Below are 13,570 nucleotides of genomic sequence, written 5' to 3' on the forward strand. Positions count from 1 at the left end.
TTTTCAACTGTAACAATTTCCCTCTTTTTATTTATTTATTTTTTGCCATGCATTTGTGAAGAAAGAGTCATGTTTTCCTCCAGAATTGCCCATATTCTATATCGGGTTACTGTATCCTCAGTATTATTGAAGATGTTCCTCTTTCTCTCCTTTTTTCCCTTTGAGCTGGTGACAAGATCCAGAGGCTTGATTAGATTCAGATTTGATTGTCCCATCATAAGGACACAGGCCTTTAAATATTTAACTCATTTAACAATAGCTCTCTATACTCCTTCTACAAAATTTTGAAGCAGATTTCATTCCATTCATTCATACTTCATTCTTAAGTACTTCAGAATGTTTTTCTTTTTTTTTTTAAGATTTTATTTATTTATTTTAGAGAGAGAGTGAAAAAGAGCATAAGAGGGGAGACGGTCAGAGGGTGAAGCAGACTCCCCATTGAGCAGGGAGCCCGATGCGGGACTCGATCCCGGGACTCCAGGATCATGCCCTGAGCCAAAGGCAGTTGCTTCACCAACTGAGCCACCCAGGCGCCCTCAGAATGTTTTTTAATAATAATTTCTTAGTGTAATCAAACATCTAGTGTTCACATTTCCCTGTCCCATAATTTTGTATAGTTTTTGCTCAAATTGGAACCTAAATAAGTTCCAGATGTTCCAGTTGGTTGATGTGTCTCCTAGATCTCTCGTAATCCGCAGGTACCTCCGCAGTTTTCATTTTTTTTCCTTGTCATTTGTTAAAGAAACTCGGCTGTTTTCTTATAGATCATCTACATTTTGTGGATTACATTCCCAGAGTGACATGTCACATGTTACTGCCCCTGTATTTTCTGTAAATTGGTAATTAAAGTCAGAGACCAGATCAGATTTGATTTGTTTGTTTTTGTAAGAATACCTAATAGATGTGTGTACTTCCTTAGAGAGGAGCACGTAATGTCTGCTTGTCTTTCTTTTTTGATGTTAGTAGTCACTGATATCTTTACTTATACCCATTATCTCATAGGCAGTGGAAAATTATATTTCTTCAAAAAGTGCTTGACTCTTTCCTTGTATTTACCAGTTTTCAAAATAATGAATGGATTCCCTAACTTCCCTGATGATGCCGGAGAGGTCTGTTCCCTTAGTGTCATTATGTGTTAATGGATTTAGACATATTTGATGTGCTTTGGTCCTTTGCAGATGTTGTTCATGCCTGTATCACTCCTACTGTCGGCCAGTGGGAGCCTCTTCAAGTTGATTTCTTTTTTTTTTAAAGATTTTTTTTTATTTATTTATTTTGACACAGAGAGAGAGAGAGAGAGAGAGAGAGCATAAGCAGGGTAAGCAGCAGGCAGAGGGAGAGGGAGAAGCAGGCTCTCCGCTGAGCAGGGAGCCCGATGTGGGCCTCGATCCCAGGACCCTGGGACCATGACCTGAGCCGAAGGCAGACTCTTAACAACTGAGCCACCCAGGCGCCCCTAAGTTGATTTCTGAGTCCTTTTGACACCATCTTATTTGGTCCTTGAGAGCTTCTTTGCTTTCGGGCATGACTAGATGTCCAGGCTCATCTTGTGTATTTCCTGCTACAGACTCGGGAGGAGCTATTTCTTCTAAGGGTCTCTGATTGCTTTTTGTGGGGTAAGGTTTTTAGAGATCATAAGATCTGCATCAGGGGTGCCCATTACTGGGTATGTCACTGGATTTAGGCCTTTCCAGTGGATAAAGCTGGGAAATTTTTTTAAAACGTAAACACATTGCGAGTTTATACTGATACTTCCAATTCAATTTCAAGACTGTAAACACACACACAGTTTACTTCTCTAATTTCTCTCACACTGGAACAGGCCTGGCCCAGAGGCTTTTAGTGTCTGGTTGTGTGTGCGGGATGTGGGAAAAAGCAAATAAGAACCACCAGTCAACCATCAATGTCAGCCTGTCTGCTGCCAGAACATTGAACCTGGCCCACTGGGCCGATAGCCCTCCCCCTCGCTGGTACAAACCGTTTCGGAGTACGCCAGAGGAGACTGGGAACGTTCGGGGAACAGGAAGCCGGGGCTCACCCGGGCTTTTCTAGCACAGACTTTTGATGTCTGGGACCAGCTACACTAGCTCACGGGCACTGGGGCCTTGTGTTGGTAGTTCCTCAGGTTTTCAACTACATTCCTCATGGAAACACCAATTTGCTAAGGACAGGGGAGGAGAGAAGCAGGAAGAAAGGGGACTCTGGAGAGGAGGAGGAGGCTGCCAGTAGCCTCAAAGACCTCACAACGAAGGAACACGCTAGGGAGTCCTCTCCATGTGGGGTCTCAGACAAGCGCATTCTACCTTGTGCCCTTAAAGACCATTGAGGGGCGCCTGGGTGGCTCGGTCGGTCCCAGGATCCAGGGATCGAGCCCCGCGGCGGGCTCCCTACTCAGTGGGGAGCCTGCTTCCCCCCTCTCCCTCTGCCTGCCGCTCCCCCTGCTTGTGCTCTCCCTGTCAAATAAATGAATAAATAAATAATCTTAAAAAAAAAAAAAAAAGAAGACCCCTGAATTTCGGTGAGAAGAACAAGCATCTGTGAATCAAATGTACCAATATGTATGAGGCAGGATATGAGTGGAAAATGCAGAGCAGAAACCAGAGAGTCTAGAGGAGGGGAAAATAAGATCTCTTCTGTGGTCGAGAGAGGAAGGGTCGGACTACTCCACAGCCTGTTCTGGCCCCATCAGGCTGGACCCTGCCCATCTCCCAGAGAGAGATGGAGCCCGGGTCCTAGCTTGTGGTTTGAGCCTAGGAATCGGAGAAAGGGGGACGGGGGTGGGGTTGGGTCAGGGGTGCCCCGTCCTTTGTACCTTCGCGGGTCTTCTTTCCAGCCTGGGGTGCCTGTGGTTGCAGGGCCAGGTATAGTGGGATGGGGGAGCAGGAGGAGTGGAGTGGGGAACAGCCAGTGGGCAGCTGGGGTCTCGGCTTATTTCTTGTGCGTTTGGGGAAAAAACCCTTGGTTTCCAGGGTCCGATTTGATTACAGCAACCTGGCCGTCTCGTCAGCACTGGCTGGAGGCCCGTTTGAGGCAGGGACTTTCTGACACCCAGCACTGTCGCTGGATGTCTGCACACATTAGGAGGCATGCCCTGGTGACAGGGTCGCCTGACCCCGGTCTGCCCCTTACCGGCATTTGACCTCTCCATCATTCTGTGCCCAGTGCCCCCACTGCCCCAGAAACTTTTGAGCACTTTATGGTCCCCAGGTAATGTTCTCTCCTCCTTTTCATCAAATAGTATTTGTCCACCTTCCCATATGCTGGAGCCTACATTAGCCCTGGGGCTGTGCTGACGAAAGACAGGGTGGCAGCTCAGATGGGGAGGCGAGGAGGCGCACTGGGCCCTGCCCGCCGGCTGCCAGGAGCCCAAGGTCCCGGGGGAGGCGGCGGGCTCTGGGGGCAGCAGGCCGGACCCACAGACCACCCCACAGGCTGGCCTCATCCCAGTGACTTTATTCCAGTGACATGGGGACAGTGTGGGGGGGGCAGACACTGTTACCCCTCTTTGACCAGTGACAGGACTGAGGCCAACTGGGAGGATGTGACGCGTCCAAGGGCACACGGATTCAGGGCTATGTTTGCTCTAACACTGATTACAAAAGGTGCAGGTGCAGAGTCTACAAGAAGCCTCTGCGTTATCCCCGAAGCTTTTCTGTAAATCTAATGGTATTCCAAAATAAAAAGGTTATTATTATTTTTTTTAAGGTGAAGGATTTTTGATCCGTCTTTCCCCACCTTCTGATATGCACCAACTAATCAACCATTCCTGTTTACAGACAGACCGGGAGGCAGAAGGCACCACGGTGCGTACAGCGAAGGGGGTTTCTGAAGGTGTATGAAGTGTGGTCCTTGCTCTCGAGTGCTCAGATTTCCCCGTGGGAAAACAAGACAGGTTTGGTGAAAGTTACTCCTAACAGTGCAGGCAGTCTGACCAGTACCAACCATACATAGGAGTGTAAAGGAGAGGAGGAGAAAGCACCACCAGGACAAAGATTATTTCCTTCTACGAAACAAGTTCAACGTGGTTTTCACCTAATGAACACTTGAAATACGTGAGCATTTCAATCAATCGTACATACATTTTCTTGGTCTTCACGCATTAGTCATAAAGAAAACCACTGAGTCTCATTGATTCTGCATCCTAAATGTGCCTCACACTGATTGCCTCCTTGGTAACCTCACTTTCACTGTCCGGTGGCCTGTCTGTGGGACTGATCTAGTAACCACACCCATCTCCCTTTCTCCGCCCGCTTGCTGCCCTGCGGGCCTGCTCACAGCCTGAGTCCTCCCCAGCGCGCTGAACTCACCGCCCCACCCTTGAGGGGTGGCAGCCTCAGGTGACTCACCCGCACATGGCAGGGAAGCTCCTTCACAGGGGTGGGGGCTCTGTCTACCTCTTTATGCCCTTCACAGCCACCCCAGCCTCTCAAACCTCAAACCTGATCCATCATTTACTTCCACAATTAATTTTATGTGTCAGTTTGATGGGGTCCTGGGATGCCCAGATGCTTGGTCAAACATTATTCTGGTTGTGTTTGTGAGGGTGTTTTTGGATGAGATTAGCATTTAAATTTGAAGACCGAGGACAGCAGATGTGGGTGGGCCCTGTCCAATCAGTTGAAGGCCTGAACAGAACATAAAAACTGACCTTCCTCTGAGCAAGACAGAATTCCTTCTTCCTGACTGCCTTCAAATTGGGACGTCAACGTTTTCCTGCCTTTGGACCCAAACTAAAACATCGGCTTTCCCTAGGCCGTGAGCCTGCTGGCCTTCAGACTGGAGCTACACCTCGGTGTTCCTGGTCCTCAGGCCCTCAGACTTGGACTGGAACTACCTGCTGGCTCCCTCAGGTCTCCAGCTCACCAACTCCACCTGCGCATCTTGGGAGTTGTCAGTCTCCACAGTTGTGGGAGCCAATTCCTTGTAACAAGCCTTTCCCTCTAGGTGCTTTCTATTGGTTGTGTTTCTCTGGAGAAACATGACTAATACAACGAGCTTTTACTAACACCCGACAAATCAACATCTCAGAGATTCCAGAGCCGGAAATCAAACACCCCCCACTCGGTTTATAGGTGACAGCACAGAAGGCCCAGAAGGAAGGTTCTTCCCGCTGCACATTTTACCAACCACGTTTGCTTCTTAGCCGATGCTTGGAATCCCCTTAACTGGAGACCATAATTAGAAATAAGACATAAGAGGCAAATGTCCCTGGGAAAATAAGGGACTGACATGAATTTGTAAGAGAATATAAGTGACTTGAAATGTTTTCTGAAGAACGGTTGTTGAAGGAGGAGGGCAGGGGTACAGAGTGAAAAGACAGAGCTGAGACTGCACACATGTGGGGGCGCGGACGCACGGAGCTGGCCCCATCCTTAATTTCAGTGAGCTCACAGAAAACTTCTGAAAATACGGTTTTCTAGCAGGAGCGCTTGCATCTTTTTTTTTTTTTTTAAGATTTTATTTATTTTGACAGAGAGAGAGAGGGACAGCGAGAGAGGGAACACAAGCAGGGGGAGTGGGAGAGGGAGAAGCAGGCTTCCCGCCGAGCAGGGAGCCCGATTGGGGGCTCGATCCCAGGACTCTGGGGATCATGACCCGAGCCGAAGGCAGACGCTCAACAACTGAGCCACCCAGATGGTCAGAAAAAGGGGACCAGCTGAAGAAGGTGTTGGGAGTGACTGGCCCAATGTTGCTCAGGGAAAGGGACCGTGGCCTGTGGCAGGTGCAGGCCTATAGAGCAGCGCACATCTAGTTATCACATGCTATGGTCCAGATGTTGGCACCCCTCCCTCCCCAATACATATGTTGAAATCTTAATCCCTAAAGATGACAGTATTAGGAAGTGGGGCCCTTGGAAGGTGCTTAGGTCATGAGGCTGGAACCTTCCAGAATGGGATTAGTGCCCTCGTAAAAGCGACCCCACAGAGTTTCCTCACCCCTTCCACCATGTGAGGACACAGAGAGAGGGCTGTCAGCTATGAATCAAGAAGGAGGCTCTCACCAGAATTCAACCATCCCGGTGCCTTGCCCTTGGGCTTCCCAACCTTCAGAATGGTGAGAAATAAATTTCTGTGGTTTACACACAGTCTGTGGTACATTGTTATAGCAGCCTGAATGGACTGAGATATCAAGGAACATTTGATTCATCCAAGGCCCCTCCCCACTCTGTCCAGCACCACGCTCCGCAATTAGCATGATGGTCATGGTTTGGCTTTTCATATTGATTTCTCTATAGGAAAGGTGTGTGACAGAGGACCCCCATCACAGCACTTCTCTCAGTGTTATAACTGCTTCCTTGACAGTCTATTAACCTAGACTGAAGTTTCTCGTATCCCTCCCTCTCAGCACAGTGCCTGGACCATAGCAGGAACTCGTGAAATATTTGTTGAGTGAACGGACCTGGAAGGGACGGTCACATCTCACCAGGATGGAAGGTGGGCAGTGGTCAGGAGAAGGAGCATGGAAGTGACATTTGAGAACTGGGAGGCCTTCGTTCAGTACTCAGGAGGTCCCTGTTCTGTGCGAGGCACAAGGCTAGGAGACACAGGGTGCGTAAAGATGACCGACATGTGTTTGCTTTCAAGGAATTCCATGGAATGGAGGGGACGTCCCAGGCTGAGAGAGTGACATGAACAAAAGGCTGGAGTCCCGGCAGTGCTGGATGTGTCTGAGGGGTCATAGCTTATGAGGCTGGAGCCCAGGAATTGTTAGGGATGACAGATGTGATGCTTTCACCTGGAAGCGGGAAGGAGGATTGGGTTCAGGTGGCAGGTATAGGTAATGAGCTCAAGTCGTATATTCTGAGGTGGAGGGGAACCCATGAGGACATCCAGGAGGAGAAATCCTGTAGGAAATTGGAGACAGGGATCCAGAGGTCAGGGGAGAATTTAGGGTCAGAAATAAAGGTTTGGGGTCTTTAACATTTGGGTCATGAACAAAGCCTTGGGGAGTGCATGGGGAGTGCACTGAGGGACCATAATCCAGAGAGAGAAGCCTGAGGCAAGGCTAGAACCCATTCTTCAGAGCTGGTGGAACAGAACCCCAAAAGAGACAAAAACTGGTCAGAGAGATAGAGGGAGACTCACGGAAGCCAAGAAGGGCCAGCGTTTTGGAGAAAGTACAGGGAAGGGACATCTAAGCCTGCTTTGGAGGCCAGGGATGTTTACCTAAAATGGGAGGTCTAAGCTGGGCTTGAGGAGGACTACGGGCCGGTGGGTGGACAACGCCTGGAAGGGCCGCTGGTGGGGACAGCAGACACATTCAGGAGATTGGAGAGTGAGTGGAAGCTGAGAAAGCGCAGGCAGCAAATAGAAACCATTATTTTTTGAAGTTTGATACTGAAGGGAAGGATAGGCTGATGACGGTTGAGGGGGAAAGTTTTCTTAGGATGGGTGAGACCAAATATGTTGACTGGCAGGATGGAGAGATGAGAGTCTAAGGACCCGAGGGAGGCAAGAGGGGATGGAGCGGGAGGAGGTGAGGGGCGGCCCAAGCTTTGGGCACCCCGCACCTCCAACCTCCCATCCTCGCCTCTGAGCTGCGCTGGGTGCCCCCCCTTAGCCTCCCTGATCTAGTCGCTCCATGAGCACTTACTGAGCAGCTCCTGGTGAAGGAACGGCCCTGGACATTGGGCTGTGAGGGTGACTGAGACCTAGGCTGTCCTCTCAAGGACTCAGTCTGAACGGTGGAACAGACAGAGAAGGTGAGCATGGTGAGCCCCACAAGTAGGGTGGTGCTGGGCTGGTGATATCTGAGCTGAGACATAAGTCAAGTCGGCCCCAAAGTCAGCGGTGGCAGATGGCATGGGGGAGGGGAACAGGAGGAGCATCCCAAACAGAATGTTTCCCTACAAATCCCCTCCTGCTTCTTCCAAGGCCTGGCCCGCTCCTGTGGTGCTGGGCTGAGAGTGGGAGGACCCTCTCCCCTTCCTCCTTCCCCCTTTCCCCCAGCACAGTCCTCGCCTCTATTTAACTAACACTCCCTCCCTCCCCCCATATCAGAGTGGGTTTTAGCCCCTGGTCTTTTAGAAAACTTCTACAGAGAAGAGACTGGTCTTAGTCATCTCCGCATCTCCTTAAGTATCCAGTGTAGTGCTCAGCACATGGTTAATGCTTAAACATTACATATATATTTTATAAAGCATTGCTTAATTCTTTTTTTTTTTTTTTGAAATAAACTCTACCCCCGGGGCGCCTGGGTGGCTCAGTCCTTAAGCGTCTGCCTTCGGCTCAGGTCATGATCCCAGGGTCCTGGGATTGAGCCCCACATCGGGCTCCCTGCTCCGCGGGAAGCCTGCTTCTCCCTCTCCCACTCCCCCTGCTTGTGTTCCCTCTCTCGCTGTGTCTCTCTCTGTCAAATAAATAAAATCTTAAAAAAAAAAAAGAAAGAAAGAAAGAAAGAAACTCTACCCTCAATGAGATCAAGAGTCACATGCTCTACCGACTGAGCCAGCCAGGTGCTCCCCAAAATATATTTTTTGCTCTGAAATTTTCTCAGGCCTGAGGACCACTATCACTGTTAGTAAATTCTCAAGGGGGCCACTGACAGGGTTAAGGCATAGAGGTAAAAAGGGAAAGGAAAAGTAGAGAAAGAAAAATAAGGCTGAAGGGGAGGGCTGGGGGGGGGTAGGGAGAAAACAAGAAAACAAAGATCAAGTGTACACACAGTGGGGAGGGAGACAGTTCCAAGCAAAGTCTAACCAGAGTTCTCTTTGCCGTGAAACCTTGCCGTTGGATTCTCGTCCATCCTGGGAGAACCCCCTCTTCTCCCTCCACTTCAGGGCGCTCCCACTGGGAGCTGATTTTGGGACATACTCAATCAGTTACAGGCATCACGGGGGCATTTTTGGAGCAGCGGGGAGAGGCTGCAAGAAAGAGGTGGGGGGAAAAGCCCTGTCGACCCAACAATTTCCCCATTTTACGGGGTGAGCCTAGACAGAATTTAAATTTCCTTCCCTTGAGAGTCTGAAGGAGGGAAGCTGGTGGCTGTGTCACACTTCTGAACTGGGTATGAAACTCACCAGCTCCGCGTGCTTTAGCGTGGCAAAACTAATTTTGTTTCGCACCTGGATAAATAAAGGCAGAAAAAAGCTGGCTTTACACATTTTTGAATTAGCACCAAGTCTTCCAAACTCCGCCTCTTTCAGGAAATGTTCCTGAATGCAGTGGGAGGTGGTAATTTCCCTCCTCTCCCTCCTTACCACAACACTGCAAGGCTCGGAGAGCTGCACTTACCCCTACATTTGTCAGCCTGACTCCTCCTTCCCCAACATCTCTGGATCCTTAGCTGAATTTTTTGTCTATGTCAATAGGATCCTAAGAGATAATGCGAGAGAACTGTAAAATTGATGGAAGTCGTGGAGAGGAGTGATGGTCTCTGAGGGTGTCAGTGTCATTGGTCCACGACTGAAAAGTCCTAAAAAAATAAAAATAAAAAATAAAAGAACAAAGCCTTTTGGTGGTGGTTCCTGAATTAACTTTTTTTGTTGTTCCTGAGTTAATTTTGAGTGAAAAAAAAATTCCAGCCAGTTATCATAAAATTTACAAGAGAGGAAACAAAACTTCTGGCTTAAAATTCAGAGAAATACATATCCTATAATGTAGGATATGTCAAGCCCCCCAGAATCCACCCAGAATCTTACATGTTATCCACAAGGTAGATTTTCAATCAAGTTACATCTTTTCCAAAGGGCACTTAGGAAAGAAGTGATCAGTTCTGTCCTCTTTCTCCAATACATATTCCGCAGCAATTTTCACAACCCAGAAAAAGTACGTGTATCAAAGACCAATAAAATTGTTTTAAGTTAAAAAATATTAGTGGAGGGCGCCTGGATGGTTCAGTCAGTTAAGATCTGACTCTTGATTTCGGCTCAGGTCATGATCTCAGGGTTGCAAGATTGAGAACCACGTTGGGTTCTGTGCTAGGTGTGGAGTCAGCTTGAAGATTCTCTCTCTCCCTCTCCCTCTACCCCTCTCCCTCCCTCTCTAAATAAATAATTTAAAAAAAATCTTTAAAAAATATATCAGTGGAGGAGGAAAGAAGTAGACTCAGTGTAGATTCCAGTGAAGAAAAGCATATGAAGCTATTTCTGAGGTGTGTTTGGGACAGGTCATGAAATGTGTTAGATCCGTAGTATGCCCCAGGCAGGTAACTGCAATAAAGTCATGTCTTGTCATGTCCTCTCTGGGAAAACAGGGTGTTTTGTGAAGATTACAGCTAGGGCTGAAAGATGTTTCCATGAACTTTCCTCATAGTCTAGAGGCCACAAATACCTTGTTCAAAGGCTTTTTCATGGGTTTTCTCTGGACCTTGAATACCCTCTGATTATAGGTCTTATTGTTGGGGATGAAACTTCTTTGCCCAGAATAATAGTCTTGGTGTAAAGATATTTCTAACCATCACGCCACTGGTTGTCTTTGGTGAATTTTAGGGCCTTGATAGGTACTGGGGTTAGCAAATACTGTCAGATTCAGTATCCAGCTAGCCTGTGTTTTATTTTCAAAGGTAACTGTTCCTTTAACATTTCAAGCCCCACAAACGTAATAAGAGTCCTTCAACAAGAATTCAAAGTCTACTTTGATCAACTGTTTTTTTCTTTGCCTCTATCCACCACAGACTACAAGTGAAAGGTATGAATAGCTTTTATTTTTAAAGATACTGAAAGTGAGGCCGAAAAGGGATAAGTCATAAGGGTTTTCTCAGGAGGATCAAGCTTGGAGTTGAGGGAGATTGAAAGGCGAGAACTCAGAAATCCCCAAGTTTTATTCCCTCACGTCACACATGCTGCAGTTTGCTTCACATCTATCCCTATCTGGGACGGCCGATGCTTCCTCTGACTTAAAGCTATCTCTTCTTTACTTCATGTGCTGCAAGACATTGCCTGGAAGACAGGACGGGCAATCAGATGGTTCTATGCTTGCTCAGTCAGAGTCCATGAAATATTTCTTTAGGAAAAAAGGACATTAACTTGGGGTAATGAAGAGGCAGCGAAATAGAAGAGAGGGAAGGGGAAATTGCTTTGAGAAATCATCATAACCAGGTGTTATTGGGAAAGGAAATGTCATTAAATTAGGGGAATAGGGGCGGCAGGGCTGGGGTAACTAAAATGGCTGAAAAACACAATGGAGGGCAGTCCAGGCAGAAAAACAGACATGAAACCACTTAAATAAAATCTGCAAATTTTATTTGAGATAACCCTGAGTAGGCAAGGCTAGGACTGGAAATCTATCTGGAAATCTATCCAGTGGGAAAGTGACCAAACAAGATAACAAAAAAGCAACATAACCACCACGGAGTTTGCAAAACCAACCATCTGTTGTGTGAGGAACCGTGGAGAGAGATTCTGTACTTATAGAATCTTGAGTGGGAAAACCAGGCACATTAATAAACTTTTTCCCCCAGTTCACCAATCTGAAATCTGACTTTTCTTCTAGTTTCTCTGCTGTCAACATGCACTGTTTAAAAAAAAAAAAAGTCCATTTAAAAACAGACAGACAAGGGGCACCTGAGTGGCTTAGTTGTTGGGCGTCTGCCTTCGGCTCGGGTCGTGGTCCTGGGGTCCTGGGATCAAAGCCCCGCATCTCGGGCTCCCTGCTCAGCGTGGGGGCCTGCTTCTCCCTCTCCCACTGCTTGTGTTCCCTCTCTCATTGTGTCTCTGTCAAATAAATAAATAAAATCTTAAAAAAAAAAAACAGACTTGCTATGACTAATTTAAGAACTCCCAAAGTAGGCTCTTTTCCAAAAATACATTGCAATCGACAAGACTGTCAACTCCGTCTAAAGGAATTGTGATACCACTGCAGACCCTGAGGCTGAATCAGAGGTTCCCTGCTAGTTTGGGCAGAGCAGGTTAATCTGTTGAAGAGTTCCACAACCCTGAACTGTTCTTGGTCTAAGGCTTAAAATGAAATCTTTCTATAAACAAATGTTTCCAAGAGTGTATCTTAAACAGCCTACCTTAATAATTCTTTTTTCCTCCCCTTTGTAAAATGGAAACTGTTGCGAGGAAACATTTTATATCAGAGGCCAAGAGTGCTAGTGTTTTTCAGTTATTGCACATTTCCTCTTAATGAAAATATGTTTACATCCTCTTGTAAAGTTATTTTTAAAAAGGTAACATCTTTTGGTAGTGTTGTTTTTACAGGAATACCTCTGTGTTACAATTACTGTCTTAGGGTGGAGGAGGTTGGAAATAAAATGAAGTGCTAATTCTCTTCCAAAAGCCTACCAGGGTTAATAGGATCACACTTTACTTGGTGAGTTCAATTAATTTTACCTTGAATTCCGTTGTGCGGGTGAGGTGGAGGCAAAAATAAATGACATCACCATTTACTGGGTGTCTACTGTGTGCCAGGAAAGGCACTAAGCACATTAGTCTTTATCTCATTCCATCTTTCCAGCAATGCTGCACATTATCATCTTCATTCTACACAAGGAACAGAGGTTCAGAGAGGTTAAGCAACTCTCTGCAGGTCTTAGAGGTAGTAACGGCCACCTAAAGGTAACTCACACACTGGCCTTCTGGTTTCTTGTTAAATAGAATATGCAATCTATTTCTTCGGGGTTTTGTTCAGCACTCCAGCTTACTGACTGTGCATCTCTTCTGCTGCTAACTTACTCAAGTAGTCTTTAGTACCAAGTGTGATTGGTTCCTTAAGAATTCTCTTTAATGAGAACCTATGTGCTAGAAACTCTGCTCGGTGACTTGCGCACCCGATCTGCTTTGATCATCACAATTCTAAGAGACTGGGTTCTCTCCGTTTCACAGATGATGAACGTTTCGGGAAGTAAAGAAAGTGACTAGGGTCTCCAAGATAGTGACGGGTAAAGCCACGACTGGATTCCAGGTCCGACTCCATTTGTCAGTCCCCGGGCCAGTGAGCCACAGCGCTGATTTAATATTCATCGGGGGTGTTCGTTATGGCCTGGGAGCCGGTACTTGGATGAGCAAGCTGCGGCAGCACCAACTCCTCCGTCCACTCAGCCGGGGATAATGCAGGGCAAGTGGCCTAGCAGAGAGAAGCCCTCACGCTTCAGCTTAGCAACAACAGAGGTGGTCCCCTGGACCGCCGCCCGGCGAGCGCCACCCCCTCTCCCGGACGCGGGAGATGCGGAGAGGTCCCCAGCCGTCCGGAGACCCCCGCACACAGATGGCAGCTTTGGTTCTGCGGACTCGGTCGGACGCTTCAGCAAAAGCCGTTGGCAGCCACTCAGTGGTCCGGCGGAGAGCGGCGAGTGCGGAACTCCAGTGGGCACCCGCCCTGAGCGCAAGCCTGCCCCCGGGACCCCCCGAAACCTGGGCTTGGGGCGGCCGCCGCTCACCACCCGACACCCACAGCGGCTCCGCCAATTCCCGCCCCCGGAAGTGACGCGTGGCGGCAACGGCGTCTGGGAGGGGCCCCGACGTAGCCGGGGGGTTTGAGAGTGGCGGCGGCCGCGGAGCGACTGGCAGGCCGGGCCCCGGCGAGGAACGCCCCGAGCGCGCGCCCGGCGGGTAGCGGCCCCACGACCCGCGCCGCGGCCGCCGCCGCGCCCGCCGCCGCGGGCGGCGGCGGGGAGGGCGGGGCGCGAG

This window comes from Phoca vitulina, unplaced genomic scaffold (genome assembly GCF_004348235.1).
Source record: "Phoca vitulina isolate PV1807 unplaced genomic scaffold, GSC_HSeal_1.0 scaffold26, whole genome shotgun sequence".
NCBI lineage: Eukaryota > Metazoa > Chordata > Mammalia > Carnivora > Phocidae > Phoca > Phoca vitulina.